Genomic DNA, 16340 nt, shown 5'->3' with positions numbered 1-16340 from the left:
TTCTAAGGTTATGTCACGATGAGCTGTGGAATTGGCCAACATCTGCTTTAAGGGAACTGACAAGACTAGCAGCAGGCTTACTGCTTTAAGCAAGCATCTCTCTGATTTTCACACACTCAATTTCTCTGCTTCAGCACTGTGCTAATACAAGGTTATTGACTGTTTCAGGTCTTGATGTAAAATTTCAATTTTATGAGAAGGGAACAGATACAGAGAACTTGTTATTGTGAACTGTGAGATCCTTGGTCTTCAACTATCAAGTCTGATATTTTCCCAAACACACTCTGGCTTAGAATCTGAGATTTCCTGCGTTCAGATTGTGTTTAGCTCCAACCTGATTCAGGAACTAAAAGCTCAGACACTTCTAAAATTTGAAGCATTTATGTCCTTGTGCCCTTGAGAGCCATTTCCAACCTTAAAAGCCCGGTTCTAGAACTACTGAACTCAAGTGATTTCACTTTAAAAGTGCTTACTTTTTACAGCTTCCTGAGAACAATGATAAAAGCCAGGTTAGAAAGTATAACTTCCAACCACATTTTGCAGACATTCTGGCCAAAACTTAAAACAGAACATTTTTATGTGTACAGCCAAAAGAAGAAGCACTCTGCTGTTCTTTTTTTTTTTTTTTTTTTTTTTTTTCTTGTGTCTAAACAGTGCAAAATTCAAATCCCAATAAATTTGTAGCAGAAAACCCCGAGTAGCTAAATCAGACAGAGTAGAGGCTAGGACTGAATGGAGATGCTGGATAAATGGTTCAATCCAGATATTAAATAGAAGGAGAAATACAAACCACTTTGTTTTTTTTGAAGGGTATGCAGTGGTGCATTGGTACGGGGCCAATGCTGGAGCTGAGGTACCCCCCGTGGTTTCCACCTGGTGGTCTGTGCTTCTGAGAGGAGCATTCAGAGCCATGCCACGGCTCAGGCTGCCAGGCAGGAAACGTGTGTACACATCTACACACGTGTGTGTTTGTGTACCCTCTGGGAGCAGAAATCTGAAATTACCGACGTGAGCTCCAAAGTGATAGTTACTCATTAAATAAACAAATAAGCAGGTAAAACTCCAGCCGTGTGGCTGACCCCGGTGGCTTGGCAACAATGAATGGGGTTTTCAGTGCAGTGGCCCCAAGTATTGGGTATCGCTGCAGGATTTCTCTGTTCACTTGGTGAATAGGCTTCAGTGAACTCCTCATCTCGGGGAAAACCCCAGAACCCCATTAAGTGGTTCAGCCAGCCACAGACATGGGAATCCTTCCAAAGGAGAGACAGAAATAGCTGTAGGATGAAGCAAAGGGATGTTTTCTGCTCAGAGGAGTTTCTTTTTGCCGTGCCATTTGCCGCAGGGCTGAGACACAGTTGTGCTTCCACTCATGGCCAAAAGCACCACGGGCCTGAGAGCAAAGTCCTGGGGGTGGGCAAAGTCCTCACACTTACCCCTGTCTTCGCAGAGAGCTCTGAAGGGCTGTGACGTGCTGGGGAGGTAGCAAGAAATGTCAGATTTAATTTAAAAGCACACATCTCAGATGCAATGCTGCTTTTGTGCTTCCCTAGACTTGGAACAAATGGACTCCTTCCAGCCTCAGGTAGAGAAGACTGGGGAGAGAACAGCCCATCCGATGCCAGGAGATTCCGTTCTGCAGTTCCCCGGGGTAAAATCCTGGCTCCGCTTAAGTCAGTGGCAAAAAAAACCTTGCACTTAAGTAGAGCCAGAATTTGTCTCCTGGGATTTGCAGGATTTAGCTGGCAATATCTCAAGGTCTGGCACCCAAAATACCTCCCTCCCTGGTGACTCCCTGAGGCAAACTTTCTGCAGTCTTCTCCTTCCCCCAGTCCCCTAAGGAAGACTCTGTGCAGTGACAGCTTTAGCCCGTAAGAAGGGATTTATTATCCTTTACAGTGCACCAGCTCCCCAAACCTGCCTTTAAAGAGCTTTGTTTGAAATAGGAGCCACGCTCTGCTCCTGCACAGTCACGAGTAGGTGAGTGAGGAGCCAGAGCATCCTGCTGGCAGCTGAGGACACGCCGTTTCCTCCTTTTCCCGGGGGAAAGGACACACGGGTTAACCCCAGCCAGCTGAAAGTGTGCCAGGGGTTAGTGGGAGAGGAATGGGCCTTGGGTGCCCCCACTTCCACCAGCCCGGCTGAGAAGACATTTCATGTGGAAGCTGTTCCTTGGGGTATCTCTAGTGACAGGTAAAGACGTGCCTCCTGCGGACTGCTCGTCCCAGCCTGAGAAATGCCACAGCAGAAAGCCCCCAGCATCGCTGGTTCCAACCTCAGCTCATTACCTTTTTTCCTGTGACCAATGGCCAGGGCGTTTCATTCACTTGGATCTTCACAAACTAGCTTGGAAAAGAAAAAGAAAAGCATCCAGAAAAAGCAAGCAGATTTGCCTTTCAAACGAACAAATTGGCAGGGACATTCCCACAGCCACGTTTCACTCATTTTTGACAGCTTACTGGGTTTCAAGCTGGCAGCGATTCTTTCCGATATTAGCTTGGAATTACAAAGATTAAAAGGCTGAAAGAGTGCCTATGTAATAACATACAAGAGAAAAAGGTCCTGTAACAAAGAGGCGTCCCTGGAAGGACTGTGTTTTCAAACCCGCTCACATACATAACATTTTAAGAGCTGTCACCATCAGAGCTCGTTTTATGGCCAGTTCCTGAAGGAAGTGGTTGTAAAGATGTGGCATGAAGAGCAGAAAACCCAGGTGCTGAGCAGAGAGCTTTTGAACTCACAGCAAATGCGTGATACTTTTTTCTAACCAGAACAACTGCTGTTTGTGACCATCTGAACTTTGAGCTACAAGAAAATGTCTTTGGGGTTCGTCAGGCTGATATCCTGTCTCTAACCACAGCCTGTACCAGATACTTCAAAGGCAGAGAATACAAGAAACTCTGTATTGAAATCATCTGCTAGCAGAGGAAATTTCTTCCCAACATCAGACAGTTTGTCATTGATTTATCCCCTCGAACAGGAAAGTTTATATGCCTCTTTGAAAAAAAAAATCAACTGAATGGAAGAGTGATGTGAGTTTATTCATCAAGCCTAGCAGATTTTTATTTGAAATGTATTTGATTTTTCTGAAATACTGTAACAGCCCTTCTACTGTTTTCTCTGGGGATTGCTGTAGTGCTGATTTGATAGTTTGTTTGTTTTTTTCCCAGCTTGTTTTTCATGCAGATAGCCTGGCAAATGTGACGCTGCTCAGGAGCTGCGGCCCTGCAGCAGCCATTTTGCGGATGGTGGTGTCTCCTCCTCCAAAACCTCCTCTTGGCAGGGGTTTTGAATCCCCCCTTCCGAATCGTTGAACCTCGGGTTTCTTACTGCTGAGATGGCATTGTGTTCTTACTGTTGGACAGGTTCTCCCAAGCCTCCTGTGTGTCAAGAGACACAGAACAGATTGAGGATGTGACGTGGGTAGTGAAAAGAAAGCAAATTTATTGTTGTCTTTATTTGTCAGACTGCTGACACTGCACGGGATGTCTAATATTTGTTTTCTGGGACTGGGTAATTTCAAATTGTAGCCGTGAATGTAATCTAGGATAAACTGGGTGTCTAAGCTGAAGGTGTAAAGTCCATATTTAGGCTCCTAAGGTAAAGTGACTTTGTTCTGAGAGGTGCTGAATGTCTGCCCTTCTTCCTGAAGCACGCAACATTTCCTAGATGGTTGGGTGTAAAATATCGGCTCCACTGTGGTCAATGGCAGATTTTCCACTGGCTTCAGTAAATATTTAACCAGCTCTGAAATACCGAGTTAGGAGACTAATTATTGGCAGCTGCTTTTGTGAGAGCCTGCCTAATACCTAGAGCAATACCAACAGACCTCGTTGTGTTTGTCTGAGTTTTGTGCAAAGCCCTGCTGTGCATTTTCCCATCTCTGGTGAAGAAATACAAAAAAATTTTGCGGCCTGAGTTGCCCTCAGAGTCTATTCGAGTGGCACCTTTTTGGTCTTAGTCACAAGCCAAACACACACGTCAGCCTAATTGTAGAAACTTAGGGGATTTGATGCAGAAACTCCTCAGCTGATGTTCAGAGCCCAGTTTGAGACTTCCAATTTGTTTAGCTGGCTCTAGCAGGAGCTGTGGATGAGCAGCGTCTCTGGAAGCAGGCGGTGGATAGCTGAAGCCAGCAGGTATGGGGTTTTACGACGTGGGTCCTTGGGCTCTGCGCCTCATTGAATTTAATCACAGCTTGGAGTAAAAAGATGCACACAGGTTCAACGTTGGCTTGGTTTCTAAAGGATTTGTGTTTGCACAATCAATCTTCTGCTCGTCCTGCCCCTGTAATGGTTCTTGAACCTCATGGACGGTGAAAACCAAACTGAAGTCCTGGAGAAATTAATTTCCTTTGGGCTTCATGAAAAATATCAGCTGGGTAAAACAGAGAGCTGTGAGCCCTCTTGCTGAAGCAAAGCAAAGCGTGAGCTCATCCCCGATTAGACACCAGGAAACCAGTGTGGGACAAGACCTGTCATGAATGCCCTACCTGGGGGTGAGCTCTTGGCTGGCAGCTGTGCTTTACTGGGCTCTGAAAATCCCCTCCACGAGAGCAACTTCAGGTTTACACCACACATCTCCCCCAAACAGCCAGACACATCCTTTGGAAACCAAGCTTTGGTGTTTTCATCGCTCATGGAATACTTGTTTTAACATATCCCAGCGATATCGAGGAGGGAAGTGACATGTTTTCCCAACCAGGGCAAAGAAATGTGTCAAGTAATGCCCTGAGTTGTTGGGTTTTTATATATATTTTTTCAGTCTGGCTCTAGCTGCTAAAGGGTCTGCTTCACAATTTGTTAATTCAGCTGAGAGTGTTGGCTGCATCTCCGCAGTGCTGTAGGTGGATGATTTGCTTCTTGCTTGTTGCCAGCTTGAAGTCTGCTTCCACCTTTTTTCTTTCTCCCCTCGCGCTCCCGTGCATCAATCCGGCTATCTTTCCATCGCTGAAATTAAATTATCGTAGTCAATGATTACAAGAGATTTCCTTAGGCTTCTGCTTGCATGATGAGAGAGATTCCTGAGCTCCAGAAAGGCTTAAAACCTCCGAGTCTTGCTAATAATAACAACCCGAAGGGAATAGCCCCGCTGACTATGTAGGCCAGACTTAACAAATTACCGCACGCAGATAACGACACAGCCCGTGGAGCCTCCTAAATCTGATCACATGCGAAGAGAGCCACTGGCTACAGCAGGGCTGCTTGGCTTCGCAACTACACAGCGCAGAGCTGCCCACGTTTAGACACTCCGGCATCTCCAGAAAGCCACCCGAGACAGACAGCATGAGCCATTTCTGAAGAAACGAGCACCTTTCCCTGCCGGTACCCAACCCCAAACCCCATTCTGGGCAGCACTGGTGCCAGCAGGAGCTGGCTGAGACACGGGGCCAGCTGCTTGGCCAAAGGCAACGGGGTTCCTCCTGCATCCACCTTTCAGAGAGGAGCTCACAGAGAGGTTTTTACCAGGGAGGTTTCGGAGGCATGCCCCTCTGTAGCGTTTGAGCTCGTGTGAACTGCATTTTGCACAGCAGCTCTTAAAAAAAAAAAGTGGGCCTCCAAATGTCAGAGGGAGCCCCCTTTCATGTCGGAGATGAAAGCTGCGTTGTCTTGGCTCAATTCCAGCATCTGTCCCTGTGTGTTCGAGCGGATGATGGAGGTTTTCTGGCCACGGCTCCGGAGCCGGGTGCCCTTTTACAGCCGACGAAGCCGAGTCGATGTGCCTGGATGTCGCTGCGGGCTCGAGGTGGGCACGAGGGGTTGCAGTGAGCTGCTCACGGGTGGCTGCCCGAGTGCGTGTGCGAACCCACAGCTCACCCAGCTGGACGAGGAGGGCACGAGAGGGGCACCCTTCCTTTTTTGCCCCTTCTGCCTCGTCTGGCTTGATGGTAAGGTCTTGCAGGCGGCGCTTGTTACCACATGGTTGCACATTGTCTACAGGGATGGGGACCCGGGTCCCAGCGGTACGTAACAGCCTTCAACAGCTACTTTGGCGTTCATAAAATACGGCCGGCAGAGCGATCTGAGTCATCTATCAAACAACCCGCAGCTCCACCCGCGTGCGGCTCCTCCAGATGAGTCCTGAGGCTAATTAAAAGAATGCAAAGAACGGTGGGCTCCGGGTGACTCGGGCTGAGGGCTGAAGACTGCTGCATCCTCACGAGCTCTTTCTCCGCGCTGGGTTTTCGCACAGGTCCTGGCCGGTCCCCGAAAGAGCAGCTTCCTAGGCCCTGCCAAACTGCAGGTTTAAATATTCATTGCATTCTTCACATGCCAAATCATCGAAGTTGGAAAGCAGGAGCCTAAGATTTTGCAAAGCTGCTTTTGCACATAAAGGCCATTAAAAATTCATCAGGGCAGGGAAAAAACAACAGCGCTGCCAGTAGTAGGGAACTTTATGTTGACTTGGCTAATGCTGTGTGGGGCTAAGTTGGAGCTAACCCGCATTAATCCACTTAAATGGAAGGGTGAGCCTGATCCAGTAAAAGCAATAAATCCTCTTTAGAGCTGACCAGACGATAGGAGAACGGGGCTGAATGGCAAAGAGTTGGCAGGAGGTAACTGGATGGAGCCTGAATTTCCGATGTGCCAGGTGATTTAACTCACGGCATCCCTTGTCCCCCATCTCCCAGGACCAGATCTCAGCGCTTTTAACCCCCGAGGTGTGATGATAGACCACGGGGTGGGCAAGCTCCGGGCTGAAACAGAGCAGGAAAGCTTCGAGCAGCTTCGAGCAGGTACCAGAGATCCCTGTGGCAGCTCAAGTGAGATGTGATGGACAGACAGACACTGCCTGGGGCTGGGGGGCTCTGCCTTGCCTCGGGGGCAGCCTGCAGCCATCAGAGAAAGGCCAGGTGCTGCCTTGCTACAGGTAAGGGTCCATCTAACTGGGTTTGCTGTTTAACCCCACGTCTTAATTACATCTGAGGCCGGACTGGCCGGGGAGCAGGCAGACCTGCACGCCAAGGAAGTGGCTGCCACTATCGGAGAGCAATTTTCTCAAGGCTGACCCAAGGCACGGAACTGAATCCAGGCTGGGTGAATATCTCTGTTTCCTTATTCCTCTGAGAATCCGGGCCTGAATTTAAAAGGCTGTTTAACACTTTGAAGCCACCCACAGCTCTGTCTTTGCCTCCCACACAAACTCCAAGGAACTGACTCATTCCCACCGTATTTTCAGCTGCGCGTAGATCCTGCTCTCAGCCAAGGAAGATCCTCGCTCAGCCGAGCAAATCGAGCGCACATTGTGGCTTCAGCGAGCCGGTCTTGAAAGGGTTTCTCCTTGCCGACTAGCAGTCGACAGTATCTGAAGACATCTGGCCTGCCTTTTAAAGGAGAGTAGGAACCGTGATCCGTAGTTAGCTGCCTAATTTATGCCTCGTCTGCTGCTCTCTACTCAGGATGCTTCCTTATGTTGACTGTTAAATAGCTGCCTGTGAAAAAAGCGATGCTGGCAGCCGCTGTGAAGTGGGAAGAGGCCTGCTCCGTGAGCATGCACCCTCCTTCCTCCTCTTCCCCGTGGCAAACACACTGCCCCTCTCCCTGCAGCGCTCCAGCAGCGTGAGCGATACCTGCAGCGCTCCGAGGTGCCCAGCACAGAAAACTCAACAAGCCTTTCTGCAAGGGGAGACGTGGGGCTGTCCCCCTGCCCGTCTGGGGAGCTGAAATGCTCTTTCTGAGGTTCTAGCTCGCTACTTCTGCTGCCGCTGAGGAAAACAGCTCGCTTCTTGCTGACATCACGCTGTCCCCCCGCTACGCCTTAGCCACCGTGAGGCTTTAGAGCTTCATGCTCTGCCTGAACAATTACACCCACGTTTTGGCTGGGAAACAGAGACAAACGGAGGCAGTTCGAAGTAGGACATGGGAGGCCTGCCTCCCATTTCCCTGTGCTCCACGCCAGGCTCCTTACTGCCGCCTTCTCCCCTGCCTGGTAGGAAAACTCCAGCAAAAGCCTGGTGGGGTCACCACCCTCTGCTTTTTCCCTGGAAAATCTCTGGGCTGTTTGGACTCTGGAGCACTTCTGCATGCCGTGAGACCACAGCACGGTCTTCACAGATTAATCTTTGCAGGTTTTTGAGCATAATCCTGGTCACTACTCTGTTCCAGAAGCTGGAGGGAAAACACCCCCCCAGTACAAGGAGATGCCAACAAACTCCAAGAAGAAGCAGGGAGAGGTCAAAAGCCATGCTCCATGTTCATCTTGTTGCATTTGGCTTCCTTCAAGCTGAGTGTTTGCCCCCCTCTGCAAAAACCTGGGGCAGAAGCTTGGCTCCTGCCTGCGCTATGAGCTAGCCCAGTCAGGAATTTACCTCTGTCACCAGCTGGGAACTGAATAATGCAAAACCCGGCTCCTCCATCCCCCTGGCACCGGGCTGACTTCCATCAGCTTCCGAGGAGCTTTTCGGAGTGCAGAGTCCTGACCCGCTCGCAGTGGCCAGCATTAGCTGAGACATGAATAAACAATAAAGGAGATAAAGGAGAGGCTGGGCTGGAAGCAACAGCTGTTTCCTATGGACTCCTGAATAAATTCAGGCTCCCCTGGCTGAGGGGCTGGGCTTTTGTCCTCGTGCAAAGGAATGAAGTACGCTGAGGGTTTCGTGCTGGTGTCGCAGGGAGGTTTTTGTTTAGCATTAAACAGGAAGGGGCAGCTCCGAAAGTTTTAAGAAGAAAAAAAAAAAATGTTTTAAAAAGCATTCATTGCAGGTAGGCCCAAAGCTTCCAGCTCTATCTTGCTTCAGCTGTGACTCCAGGAGCAGAATTACGCCGCAGACTTGCCTTGTGTCAGTGATATATGGCAAAGAGCAAAGTCCCTGGCCCACGATAGCCTTTTGCTGCCCGCAGATGTGCTCTTCCATGGAGCACTTGGGAAGCCCGCTGCGACATTACACAAACCACTCAGCGTCTCTAACGCCGATTTCAGAAGTTCCCTTCCCTGTGTAACTAAGCAAAAGGTTTGGCTTGGGCCTGGGAGAGAAACTGTTGCTATAATGAGTGTCTAAAGCCAGGCTTGAGGGAATGACTCTGTCAGCAAAGCACGAGCCTCTGCTCTGCTCTACCCCCGGGAGCGCACGGCGAGGCTCAGAGCTTTGGTCATTTCCAGCAGCGGAGCAGGGAGGAGAGCCTGGCCGGGAGAGATGGATTTTCCTGGTACTTCTCTTGTGCAAGCTCATTCCGTTTGTGTGGAAATCAAGTGTTTTTCTTGTACAGGGAGATAGGGCCTTCGCTTATCTCAACGGTACTGTAAGAGGAAATTCTAACATCATGATCTGGGAACCAGATAAATGCAATCTGTCTTAACGCAGCAATGTCCTTTCCAGTTACTGCTACCAAGTTACTGTATCTGAAAATCCTTTGCAAACTCCACTCGCTCAGGTAATCTCTTAATTTGCTGAGGGAGAGGTGTGGTGTGGTTTTTTTCTTTCCTTTTTTTTTTTTTTTTCAGGGGAAGGATTGCTTTGCGTTACGCTTGACAAACCCTCCTCAAGCTGATGTAACGAGGCCCCAGACTGTCTGCACGGCCCGGCCACTTTTGTTTACACGTGTGAAACCTGCAACAAATTTGGATTCCAGATTAGCCCCGTCCCTTTCCTCCCCCTCTGCCTCCCAGCTGCAGAAGGGCGGCCGCAAACTACAGCCGTGTGCTCCTGGCAGCGCTGGCATCGTCACCGCAGGGACCTTCCCCGTAAAAAAAAATAAATCTGGAGATTTTGTAGGGAGACAGTTTTTTTGGTGGAGCAGGAGGTGAAATCTGGGCCTGCTGGGCAGCGTATGGAAATATGAACCTGCTAAGTTCCTAACGCTGTTTTAGAATAAGGTGTGTTGGTTTTTTTCTTGTTGTTTCATTCTGGTTTTGTTTATTTTTATAAGTTTAATATTAGCTAGAACTCCAGTAGGTCCCTTCCTTTTTTTATTTCTCTTTTCTATTTTTCACCAAGTCTTGCCCATCTCAACTGCTTTCCTGAGGCTCTTTTTTGTTTATCCTACACGATTTCCTTCCTTCCTTCAAGCCCAGACCCCTGTGCTCCCCTGGGGCTTCCTATGATAGCTAGGCACTAATCATGTACTTCTGCCCCAGAAGCACAGATAGAGGCTTCCTCCCCCTGCTTCCAGTCAAAGGAGGATGTAAGGCATAATGGTAATCTTAAACAACACTGCTATTCATTGTTTGGGAGATCTGGGAAATATCCTTGAATTCAGCTTGCTAAATTAGCTGCTTCTTGAGTAACCCACAGCTGCTGCGTATCTGTCCCATTACATTTTACAAAAATGCAGCAGTTCTCATTACACACGGTATTCTCCCGACATATGGACCTTCCATTAGTTTCTGTCTCTGTGCAGCTCTGTTGCCATGAATGTATACACAGAAACATTTTCTTTTGTACTTAAAAAAAATAATAATATATATATTTAAAAAAAAAAAATTAAACCCAACAATTCTTGAAAATAGATTAAAGACAGGCACTCGCAATTATTCAGATGGAGGAAAGATGTTGCAGTGCCTCAGAGTACAGGCTCTGTCGGGAGCCAATACTTAGATTAAAATGTTGCTTCTGGCAGTAAAAGTGTAACTACCAGTGGTTTTTAGGCTTCATCCTGCCTGGTGTGCACATGAGCCTCTGCCTTGAAGTTGGCAGGCATCTTCTGGTGCGTGCAGATACTGGGAGTCAGATGGACCCTCGGTGTAAGGTGATGCTCAGCCATCTCGCTGAGGTTCCTCAGGAGACAGCGACAGGATTTTTTGGATTTGGTCTCGTGTGTTTTCTCCTTCACAGCGGTTCACAGAGGAATTCGGTTTGAAAGCAAATGGATTCCTGGTGTTAGTGGATTTACGCTCCCTACCCCTTCAACAACTTCTCCAGCATGAGCGGGAAACTTGAACAAGCCTTGGGGAGGAAGGTTTTTCTCGTGTGCTTTTCCAGGCTTTGCTTCTCAAAGCGCAGCCATGTCCTCCAGGAAAACCCAGAGACCTCCATCTTTGTGCTCGCTGTGAGACAGCTGCTTCCAGCGGGCTGCAATCCACGATGCATCAATTACTTGAAATAAAAATGCGAGGCTGGGACAAGTCAAATGAAGGCTTCCTTAGACCCCTAGAGAGGATCGACACCTCTCTTACCCTGTCCAGGACTTGGTTCATTTCCCTCAAAAGGGGTCCGGCCAGGGACGCTGCGTGTTTGCAGACTGACTGTTGGCACTTCACCACATCCTCTGAGGAGCATCCTCGGGCTGTGCTTGAGCAATTGGTCACCAGCAAAGGCGAGCAAAGCTGTTTGTGACGGTGGGCCTTGCTGTGGTCTCTCTGTTTTCCCTATTTCCCTCTCTGCCACTCTGATTATTTATTTTTCTTCCCCTGGGTTGGGTTTTCCCTATTCCATGTTCTCTTGCCATGAGCTGAGGACTTGCTGCTCTAAAGCCGGGGCTCTGAATATCTCAGTCTTTGGGATGTTGCTTGATCCTGCCTGCTTCAGGGCTGTGATTTCAGGGCTTCCAAGTATCATTCACAAGGAAAAACATGCAATTAACCCTCCTCTGGTTCTGGTTTGTAACTCTTCCCCCCTTTTAGAACCCAACTGCAAGCACACATCCTCAAACCTCTCTGAAGACACCCGCCTATCTGCAGGTTTGGTCGGCACTGCTCCTGTATCCCAGCCTTCTGCAACAGCCCTGCGTGTCCAGCACCTGCGTGGTGCCCTGTGCCGGGAGGCAGGGAGGTGCCTAATCCTGATGAGGCTGGCAGGAGATGGCTCCTTCCCCCTCGGATGTGCCGGCAGGATCCCTTTCCTTCTCACAAAACAGAGGAAGAGCATTCAGGTTTCCTTTCAGTGGCCTCTAAATTATTTGTCCAGAGCCCAGAAGTGTCTCTTCCTGGGCTTAGCGAGGCTCATTCCTTTAGAAGTCATCGCCGATTGTGTTCGTATTTGTGCATAAATGAATATTAATGGTGAATGTGGTCTGACTACTGGGCCCATTTCCTCCCACAGCTGTTTTGATGTGAGACCTGATCCAAAAACATCTTGTGCGCACATCTTGCAGCCTGGCTCTGCAGGCGAGCTCAATGGGGAATGCTTTGCTGCCGGGGCCTGTTGTGGTTTAGGCATGGACAAAGCACATAGCTGCTGAGTGCTGTCAGGGCCTCAGCACTCCTGCATTTGCCTCGCAGCAGACATTTCGGTACCCAGGGAACTTGTGTTTTAACCGGAAAAAAAGCTCGTGTGCCAAAGGCCTCCCGATGCAAGCGAGGCTGCAGCTGAGAAGTTCGGGGGGCTGAATGTTGGGGTTTGCTGCTCCAGCTGGTATTTGGGTGGCATTTAGGGCTGCAGCTTGCAGCCTGAGCACTAGCACCTGAAGGCAAGCACTGAAATACCTGCGTTATGGCGCTTGTGTTTTATTTGGACGTGGTTCTGTGCATTTCTCCAGCTATCCTTCTGTGGGTTTATTGCAGAGATGGCTGGGACTGAGCCGGGGACTCCCGTAGGAAAAGCTGGTCTGAGACAACAGGTTCTGAGAACAAACACCAAGCCATATTCCCCACAAACCATATTTTAACCATTAGGCAAGCTTCTCCTTACAGATTCCGGTAATAGATGTATTTAAGTAGGGAAAGGGATTCGCTGGATGACTCGCCTGTCCAAACTAATCACTAGCCACAGTTTTGATGCAAAAGCCTCGCTCGTAACTGCTTGCAAGCAGCCTGCAGCGGACGTGTGCTCCCCGAAAGTCTTGGGCGAGTAACTTTGGCCTCGTGCACTTGGGAAGGCTGCTCGCAGACGATGCCTCTGCAGACCCATGGTGGCGAGAGGGGGCCTAACTCAGAGCACTCTGCAGGCAGCAGGAAGGTTCCCACTGCCTGAAATTAGTCACAAATGATCTGCCTGGCTCTCGGGTTTAATCACATGATCCAATTACAACTTAATCCCATCAATAGGAAATAAATGTTCCCACCTTCGGTTATTCTTGCCGCGTGGAAAGCTGCTCGGCAGCGCACGGCCCCGTGCCTGTCAGTGAGGCCGTATTTTGTGTTCCTGCTGCAAAAGGGGGTAGAGGCAGGGTGGCTGGAGAAACACACGGCTTGAAAAACCCTTCTTTTGGCCTAAAGCGGGAGCAGCCTAGAGAGGTACTGTCACAGATCCAAGCAGGCTGGGGTTAAACGGTTTCCTCAGCTTTTCTCCCTAAATCAATTTGAATATTCTTGGCAGGCTCTGTTACTATGCATGGTGGGCAGCTGTGATTCAAGCAGGGATTTTTTTTTTTCCCCTTTCTACTGTCCCAGTCTTCCTGTCTTGTGCAGATGTGATCCTTTCCCTCTGTCTGCCTAACAGCTAATTATTTTACCAGACGAGCCAATAGTCTGAAGAAAACAGACCATGCATATTCTTGAAAGCAACAACTGTGTTACAATGTCAGGGGGGGATGGGGAAGAAAAAAAAAAAAAAGAGTCACTTCCTTCTGACCCACTCCACTCCTTAAGCAAACCTCCAAAAATAGCAAGCACACTGATTTATAAGGGCCCACTCTACCTCCCAAGTTAGTCACCCACCTTTTTCAGCAGAAACTTGCACCGTGGGTTTGGGGAAAGTTGGAGAAAGCCAGTTGGAGTGTAAAAGTCGTCGAGCTAACAGCTCTGTAATCAACAGCAACCCAGGAACGTACACACCCATGTTACTGCCAGAATGTGGACAAGAGCACATCAGCTGCTCCCCAGAAACTGCCTGGGTGTCACTGCACGCGCTGAAATCTCATTCTCAGTCACTTGCAGGCAATTAGGCCTTTCTGATTAGAACAATTAGCCTCTGGGTCTGGATGGGGCAGTACTTCAAATTCTGCTTTCCATGTTTGGCCTGGGTTTTTTGTTTGTTGGTAGGTAGCTTTTAATTTATTTTTTCTGGCCAAGGTAGCTATCTGGTCCTTGCACACCCACTGCAAAGGCAACAGCTCAAACACAGTCTGCCCCGTGCCAGGTGTGAGCTGTGAGCTCTCAGGAGCACCGCAGCCACACAGTTGTGTTTTATAGCCTACAGGTTGTTTTGAGAATGCCTGCTGGTTTTGATTTCCCAGGCAGACGAAGGCTCCGTTTCCAGATCCCCCAGCAGCCCAGCACAGCTTGCTGCTGCAGCCCGAGGAGAGGGGTGCTGCCCTGCTGAGCCACGCTGACGCCTGGGAGGAGACCTGTCTGCATCCTGCATCGGCAAAGAACAGCAGGTCAGTGGTGCTCACGCTGCTCCCAAGAGGCTGGGGAGTCCCTCACGTTTAGGAACCCTGGCTCACACAACAGGGTGCTCGGTGTTTCACGAGCCAGGTGATAGTGTGCAGGTCCTGAGAGGCAGCGATGAGGGCTCTGAAGGAAGGCACTGCCTCTAGGTGAGGTGGAAGCTGTCCAGTGCTGCTTGGAAAGTAAAATTAGAGTCTAGGGCACTAAATGCTGGTGCATTCAGCATGAGGTCTGAGACACAAAAGCTGCAGGACCTTTAATCATACGGAGAAATGCCACTGCTTTTTTGACAGGCAGCTCTTCTCCCAGGTGATAACAGCAAGCCCCAACGTGGGGTAAAACCATGGCCTTTCCCCAGTGCTTCCCATCCACACCAAAAGATCAAATGCTCCAGAGAGATTCTGTTTAGAATTCTGCACAAGCAAATCCTCAAATGTAGAAGATCTCTCATGTTGCACTGAAGGCAAGCAAGGTCGAGCATCAGCTGCCTCCCTGGACAAGCTGGGTTCGTGAGTCAGTGAATTATGAGTTGCATCTCAATAGCTGAGCTGTTTTTGAGCAAGCAATCTACTCCTAAAAGCAAACTTCCTGCCTCTACAACCCCCTGCACAGCATTAAGAGGATCAGGATGCAGAGCTATGTCCACACCAGCCTGCCTCCTTCACCTCTCAAGGAACACGTGACTTCACTGGAGCAAGAGCCTTTTTTTGGCTCACACAAACATCCCTCCCTTCTTTGTTACCCTTTTAAAAGTGGGGAAGTTAATTAGCTGTTCACCCTCCAGGGCTGTAAGTTCTTGTATAATTAGATAATGGGCAATGATCATACAGCGTTTTGTTCTCACATGGCGCACAGATTCCAGTGCTGACAATATTTTGTAGGTTATTCCAGTTCTAGTTCCAGGTTATCACCTAGCAATGCTGCAGAAAGCACTAGCACCCCCATCAGGAGGTGACTTTCTTACCTACCAGCATTACAGGTGCTAACATCAATCCCACCAGCTCCTACTGGACATCACAGGGTAGTTTGTAGTGGGCATCAACACTACTCCAGTGGGAAAACCCAAAAACATTACAAGGAGATCGTGTGGTCAGGCACTTCCCAAAATACTCCCTTTCATGTATTTAATGCCACCCTTGTCTTTCCTGCTTTGGCAGGGAAAGCCAGCATCAGGGTTACACAGAGTGGTTCAGAAGGGAAACTTATTGGAAAACACAAAGGTTTAGGTTTGGAATAGCCCCCAGAAGGCTGCTGCGCTAAGAAAAGTGCCTGATGCAAGTCAGGACTTACAGGATGTACTTGTGTTGAGGTCAGCAACTGTCAATTAATTAATTCATTAAAATACCTGGAGAGATTTAAAATGGGCACACAGTGGAAACACACATGCAAGTAGAGGATCCTGAAACCACTTAAGCTTTAGGGCAAATAAAAAACAGATGGGAGATGGGTGCGGTGATGAAAAGGTGTAGGCAAGGGGCCCATATCTGTCATTATTCCTGCAGCTACAGTTTAATTACCATTCCTAGGCTTTGGGGAAAGATTTAAAATAAAAAAAAATAAATTATGGGAAGGAGCACAAGTTCTGCGGTTGGAAGATGCCCCTTAGCATCATCCTAAATCTCTGTTGAAGACTCTCAATGTGCTTTATTCATCACCTAGAACAGAAACTGTTTCCCTAATCTCCAGCATTAAGGAATTACTGTAAGAAAGAAAAAATAAAATGAAGCACAGCCCCACGCTTCCTTTCCTCCCTGAACTTGTGCTCCTGGTGCCAGCAACACGAAAGCAGAGCTCTGCACATGGCACGGTGAAGACAAGGAGCCCTCCTCCAGCTGTCAGGCCAACAAGCAGCTGTGCGTTGCAGTCCTGTTTTGTGCAGTTGGGTTGGGAAAACAGGCTGCAACAACAGGTTATGGGAACATAGCCCATCTACCTGGGGGATGTTATTTAAAACTTATCTCAGAAGGTCATGCAGTGATGGTAAGAGGCAGGATTAGCACTACTCTAAAATTTAATACTTTTTTTTTTTATTGAGGCCTCTAATGGCACAGTGACTTGTAACAACAGGACAACAAATGACCCCCATTAGATAGGAACAAGTATTTCTGCATAAGGTAGGGCTAGAATAAAGCAAGTTT

General features: G+C 48.7%; 1 long non-coding RNA gene across 1 annotated transcript; it reads right to left on the bottom strand.

Annotated features, from left to right (window-relative positions):
• Positions 1–610: 610 nt before the first annotated feature.
• On the bottom strand, positions 611–8429 carry LOC137853353 (uncharacterized). Its single transcript, XR_011094411.1, has 2 exons — positions 2286–8429; positions 611–1471 (listed from the first exon to the last, which is right to left on the bottom strand). It is a non-coding gene; the product is annotated as an uncharacterized lncRNA (long non-coding RNA).
• Positions 8430–16340: the final 7911 nt, after the last annotated feature.

This window comes from Anas acuta, chromosome 3, assembly GCF_963932015.1.
Source record: "Anas acuta chromosome 3, bAnaAcu1.1, whole genome shotgun sequence".
NCBI lineage: Eukaryota > Metazoa > Chordata > Aves > Anseriformes > Anatidae > Anas > Anas acuta.
Note: the sequence above shows the minus strand (reverse complement) of the source record. Positions and strands in the feature narration are given on the sequence as shown.